Genomic DNA, 7,489 nt, shown 5'->3' on the forward strand with positions numbered 1-7,489 from the left:
TGTGATAGCACAAGGTCATGATTCATAGAAATGTGACCCCAAAACACGAGTACTCAAACAAAAGGCAAAATACCTGCCTGTGGCAAAAATTGTGTCATAATATTCCATATGGCACTTAGAAATCGCCCTCCGCTGGACCGTCCGTCCCGGTCACTTACGCAATTATGATCCAATCTTAAAACCTTTTATTGAAATGGGGTTATAATAATCGACACCCCAAATAATTTATTTCCCCCAATTCTTGGGTAGGAATATTCGCAACCAAATCACTTTTCTCAAAATCCAAAACATTTATAAATCCGATAATTGGATAAGTAAAATTACTTGACTATTCTGAACATAATAGTAGATGATTATTTGCATAAACAGAATTATTTAATTCAGCGATATGTAAAACATTTATCTATTTTGAACTGAGAATAAGAAAAGCAATACTTGCATAATAGGATTCAAGATAAATATCACTTGAACAATAAGTGATGATAGGGATACTTGCCTTTGGGTTTTTAGCAGTTAGTCACACTCGTAAAAACGCATCTATTCTGATATTCTGTCTCAAAACATCACCGTCTTTATTCTACTAATTCTTTGGCCTACTGCCCATGCAGTGCTGCAACACAATATTCCATTATAATCAACTCCAATCTTCATTCATACCATATGGTCCTGATCGTCTTGAAAGACTCGCATCTATAATTAAAAGATATAGCTTTAATCGTCTAATCGATAATCACTCAACGAACTGCGCGTCAAAAGCCTATCGTCTACCCATACGATAGTCCACACATAAATATAACAGATAAACACAGGACTCTTGATCCACATATGCACATAATTCATATAATACGTAAGAAAATAACTCACATATCACATAATACATATAACACATAACTCGGTTCGTCAAAAGGGTCGACTCGGTACGTTTAAAGCGGAAATCGGGTCAGAAATATGAATTTTCGATCAATAATCGACTCAGAATGACTTGCAAAACAAGTGACCTTTCGAAACAAAAGGATTTGGGTCTCAAAAGTATTTTTATTGAAAGTGAAATATTTTTCTGAGTCTATACGCGTTCATTTCGTATTATTAAACGGATGAACGGTCTATTTTCTACGAATAAAATACGAATAATTCAATTAATAATAGTATGAATTGAATATTCAATACTCTATAGATATTTTTAAAAGCCCAAAATAATTTTTAGGAATTATTTGGCTTAATTATAAAAAATTATATTTTATTTAACCATTTATAAATAAAATTAATTGATTAAATGAATTAATCAATCAATCAATCAAATCCATAAATAATTAACTAAAATAAATTATAAATAATTAAATCAAATTTGAATTTTTGAAAATAATAAAGAAAATGGTTTTTTGGAATTAAATAATTCAGTTAACTATTTAAAATAATTAACTAAATTAATTTTTGAATTTAAAAACAGTTTTTGGAATTTCAAATGAATTTGAATTATTTTCTGAAAATAATTCCCAGAAACATGTTTTGGAAAGGGGGTCATCTTCTTTGATGGATCAAATAGGATATTGAAGGAGGAAGATGACCGGAAAACTTTGAAGAACTCGTCGGAATCCAGCAACCTTCAACCAAATCCGGCGAGCCCCGTTTTGGTCAAAAACGAGTGCTGACACCACAGTGTTTAATCGTCTTCGATCTACAATTTAACCAGCAGCAACAATAACACAAAAATCATCTCATATCATCCCTGTAGCTCCGAATCAGGCCACCATCACCATTTAAAACCGACATGGAGCTCAAGAACTCCGGCGAAATCGCGATACAAGTCAAAACTCCACCAAATCTTGCAATTTATATGTTAAAACGAAGCTAAAATCATGTATAATCTATTCCTATCATCATAATCATCCAAGAATTATCATAAAAACTAGAAAATTGAAAAATAAAAACTAACAAAACCAAAAACTCGACTATAGCCCTCCGACAATAAAACGAACACAAAAATGGTATGAATCGACTATAATAACATGTTAAAGCTAATCCTAACATCAAAACAACCAAAACTCCTGAAAATCAAGAACCCAATTCATACTAAAATGATGAACTACGTTTTTTGAGCATTACTCCACCTGTGTTGATGATTCTGGTATCAAAATAACGGGCTCGATGAGAACTTCGATTCAACTACTAGATCGTCAAAACGGAGCAACGAATCTCCAGATATCGCAAGATTAAGATCAAAAATGGATTGAAACCTCCAAGAACAAGTTCTTGATTTTTGTTTTTAATAAAAATAAAAATGAAATAAAAGAATTAATGGGCTATTTATATTTTCTAGAAAAATAAATACCCCAAAATCAATTTAGGGTGTTTTTATTCCCTAATTAAAATAATTAGGCCAAAAAATAATAAATTACGGGGAATAATTTTAAAAGCGATAAAATATAAAATTTATATCAAAATTCCCCAAAATTGCGAATGATTCAAAAATACAAAAATACGGGGTATTTGAAATACGAATTATTCTCTAAAAATAAAAACGTGAATTTTGTGGGCTTTGACGTCCCGGTCCGTTGATTTTTTTTAAAACAAAACGATTCCTAAATTAACAGAAACCCCGAAAATACATAAAATGCATTCAAACGCACATAAAACGAGATAAAACGAGCACCTCGATAAAAATGCAAATAAACACCCGTCCAAATTACGGATCGATTCATATAAATGCATATTAAACATGTAACGAGTATCCCATTGGATCCTATCGGATCCGAAAATAGATTACTTAGTTGCTACGTAACTATAAAAATGATACAATTTAATATCTGATTGGATAATTATCAAAACCGGCTTCTTATTAAAACACTTTATACGAAAATAATGTAATAATATCCCGCCTTTCGATCATACGGGTTTTGTTGATTTATCAAAACGTTCACCGTATCGAAAATTTTACGCCGGGACGCGCACGGGTCAAACCGTAATCCGGATCGAAAAAGTTAAAACACGAAAAATGTCCGGAATTATCAGATTAGGTTAGGAAGGAGTTTTTCGAAGAGTTTTGGGTTTTAAAAACGCAAAAACGGTTGAAGTGGGATGATTCCCAGTTTTATAAAATAGTTTTATAACTACTCAGAAAAATAATTAATAAATTCATAAATCATTATAAATTCATATAACAGTCCAAAAATTACCAGAAAAATACCATAATTATCTATATTTTATTCTGGACATATAAAATTAAAATACTCAAAGAATATCATATATAAACATCCAAAGCATCAACTCCAATTACTAGATAATTCCCTAAAATTCACATAAAATCACATAAAAAATTCCAAATAATAATAATAAATATCTGAAAATATGGGATATTACATCAGAGCCTCTCTGTTAACACACATACAGTAAGATCCAAAACAATCATGTCTAAAGAAGCCGAAAATCCAACCAAGCCCGCCAAAACTGAAGAAACTCCAAAGATTCAAACCCATAGTCGATATGAGACTATGTAACACTCCCAAATCCGGGGTCGGGGATCCGGGTTGTCACGAGTTCCATTTCCCTTAATAACACCCCAATCTTAATAAACAATCAACTACTCTGTACTGTGACCCCACAATAAATACACACACCACAAGTTATAGTCTCAGAGATGAATATCCAAAAATAATCACAAGTCGTTTTATTCCACAATTAAATGTGAAAATACCTTAAAGGTTTATGAATAAATTTATATTTCTTTGCCATTATTACAATTCATAAATATACATAATCTGGTACATAGAAGTTGAAAGCCTAGCCTATTGGTAGTTCCTACCTCAGCTACAGCGACATCAACGCCTATAGGAAACTGCGGAATGTTTCCTATCCGCTCGCGAATCGAGAGCTTGGTCCTGTTCATCTTTTCTATCTGTTGTTGTGTGATGAAAGAAGAAAGCAAGGCTGAGCAGCAAGCCCACCAAAATAATATGTATAATGATTAATAATATATGAGCCTTCTCATAGTACTCATGAAAGTTTTGTTCAAAAGAAATGAACCAAGTTTGATATCTTAATGCGATGAAGTCGCAAAATATTCAGTATATATACATATATACTTTTCAAAATATTGGAAGTCCTCTTCCATGTATAATATACACAAAGTTCCAGTTTATAACTGTATAAAAATATCGTTGCAAGGTGATCTCATATATCTAACCTTGTCTCAATGTTTTTCTGAAAGTCTTTGTCATTCGTAAGATAATCATTTACTAGATATAAGTTTAAAAGATGAAGTTACAAGATACTCCAATATACTTATATCTTTCTAAATACTACTTGAACTACCACCATTCAAGTTATAATTAGTTCAAAAGTTCATCACATAGATGAGACTACAAGACCAGATTTGAATAGATTAAATCTTTAAAATATCATCAAAATAAAATGAAGTTACGAGATACTTCATTTGATGCAAACATCATTTTGAAAACTTGACCCTGCCAACACTCAACAATCGCCCAACCGTAGCCTTTCTATCGAAGTGCTCTGGGTAGTGTTGCAGAAATATCCAATTGGATGATGAACTCATTACGGGAGTTTACCGCGCCAGGAAGACCACTTACGAAGATCAGTCGTAGTAGTGCAACCCCACCATTTTCTACATGTAGAGGAGAACCTGTCGGATTTACTTGTCAACCGAACATTGAACTCCTAAGGAATGGACCACCTTAGCGGAACTTCCAGGCCATTTGGGCCAATATAATAAGGCTGGGCCGGCGCTACTCGACCACTTACGCCACTCCTAGTTCAGATGAAATCCATGACTCTGAAACGTAAAGCTCGTCCCCCCTTTCCCCAAGTAGAAACTTGTTGATACGGCTCCACCAAGAAGTCGTATCTAGTTGGAAAGGAAAACTCACCGATATTTCCCAGGCGATGCCTGTTAATGGATTAACTTGTTCCAAGAATTTTACTTCCCGAGTATGGGGTAAGTAATCAAAAACTCTTTTATCAAGACAGCAACCTTGTTGCGAATATAAAACACACCACAGAGCCGGATCCCTCAGGTTTTGAGCGAGTATTTAAATCCCCTTCGAAAGGAGGATCTTAAATATAAAAATGAGTTTTAGGATCCGCTCTAACTTTTAAAAATCATTTTGAAGACTCGCAAAACATTTTTAAGAATGTTTGGAGTGATGCTGATTTAACAAAATAAATCAGTCCCAATATCTTAGAAAATATCTGAATATTATTATTTAAATAATATTCCCATAAAGAATAATCTTTATAAAAATAATTGAAGTAGAAGTTTTAAAACTTATACTTGAAATGAATAGTAAATAATCAAGATATACTTATACGAAAGTAATATCTTTATTTGAATATCAAAAGTAAGTTTGATTATCGAACATTATTCTTTAATAAAATAAAGAATATTAATAAATAATAAGCGGAGTCATAATACCTCGAATGAATATTATAAATAATATTCATTAAATAAAATAAAGGAGTCATACATCCTCAAATGAATATCCAAGTAATATTCAATAAATAATATAAAGGAGTCATAAGTCCTCGAATGAATATTCAAGATAATATTCATTAATAAAATAAAGTTATCGAATAAACCTTATTCAATTAATAGTTTTGAAAACTATTACCATATATATATATATAATATATATATATATATACACCAAATCTACTCGGGATCCTCGACTCCCGGTTTTAGAGAATGTTTTCACCTTTGGATCCCTATACTAAGGGTATATGCAAATTACCGCTATTCTCTAGCATAGGTATTATCAATTGGACCAACAGATATATATGGCAAGAATACGAAACAGGCATGCATATGTACCATATCACATGCTACAATATATCGCAAGAAATTGCTAATATAACCATCATGCATCTATTACAAGATAATGCATATACAAGTGTATACATCACAACAACAGTATAACGGGTAGAAAACTTGCCTGAGCGACTGGGGGTTACGAATGGCTCGGGACGAGTCTGGTAACCTATAAGCAACAAGTAAGTTAGAATTAAACCAAAGTCACTTGTAAATCTATACTCTAACCAACTCAGACTCTAACACTCATTTTGCGCTTAACGATTTACTTAAGTCGCTCGAGTACCCTCGGCTCCACCATTTTTAATAATTTACCCATTACGAGTTTTAAGGAGATTCTTTCGCGAGTGTCTTATCAACTGCCTAACACACTCTACATAAATGTTTCATATCTCAATTATTCCTTTAAGGTCTTTAACCTATGTTTCAAAGTAAGGCGAGGGGTAAGGGTTCGTTCGCGAAATGTCGTTACTTAAAACGGCCGTTTCTCCTAAACCGTTCATCGGAATCAAACGAACCACATATCAAAACGAAGCTCGTAACATGAACTATCTAAACATGGCAATGGTCATAATCTAGTAGGGAGTTCTCGGGTCCAAATGTTATGAAAAAAAGCAGTCTAAAGTAAATCAAACATTACGACGGCTATAACCTAACGATTTCCAAAGTTTAAACTACACCAAATCATCACCAATTCAACAACAATCCAACATCCATCAACATCAAACTAACCCATTCATCTAAGCACTATTATCATCCAAACAAACCAAACTTAAAACTAAGGGTTCAAGAGTTTATACCTTTCTTGGAGAGTGGGTAGTCACTAACAAGCCTCTAGGAACCTTGATCTATGCTTAATCAACCTTAAGCTTTCATGAAAATCAAGAAAATCAAAGTAAGTTACTATTCACTACTATTCATCATCATCTTTGATGAGTGGATTAGCTATGCAAACCATGGAATCTTGATCTTAAACTCATGGTATAACTAAGTTATGAAATATAAGATCCAAGGAAACAAACCTTGTAATTTTCCATGGCCTAGAACTTGAGTTTTGAAAATCTATTTCTTCATTTCTTGAAAAGGCCGAATGGAAGAAGAAAGAAATGGGGGAGAGCTTTTGATTGCTTGTCTTTCCTTGATATTTGTGCAAAGAATGCATGGTTGTGGTTAATTATTAGCTAAATATCTTGTTTTCACTTGCTTATGTCATTGCTTGCATCACTACTTTGCCACATGTCTCATTCTTGTGGTGTGATGATGTCACCTTGCTTCTAACCACATGTTTTAGCTTATATTAGAAGCTTCCTTCTCGTGTTACTTGCATGTGCTTGCCCCTTGGACGTTTATTTTTTTACGGTTCGCTTAACTCTCTTTCTCGTTGATCGTTTGAGGGATCATACCCGGGATCTTATTACTTGGGTTCCCTTAACCTTTCTCAATACATTATATTCCTTTTTATAATCCTCTCTTATAATCCTTGAATTTAAATCCCTTTAATCATGTTACCTTATACTCAATTCTTTCGGTATCTGGTGGATTTTCGAGAAAAATCAAAGTGTTCGGAATTGGATTCTGACGATCTTTACATACACTTATTTACTTTATGGAATACTAATACGATCTTAGAATATCCATAACAGAACCCCTACATAGTGTGGCATGAAA

This window comes from Apium graveolens, chromosome 1, assembly GCF_009905375.1.
Source record: "Apium graveolens cultivar Ventura chromosome 1, ASM990537v1, whole genome shotgun sequence".
NCBI classification, from domain to species: domain Eukaryota; kingdom Viridiplantae; phylum Streptophyta; class Magnoliopsida; order Apiales; family Apiaceae; genus Apium; species Apium graveolens.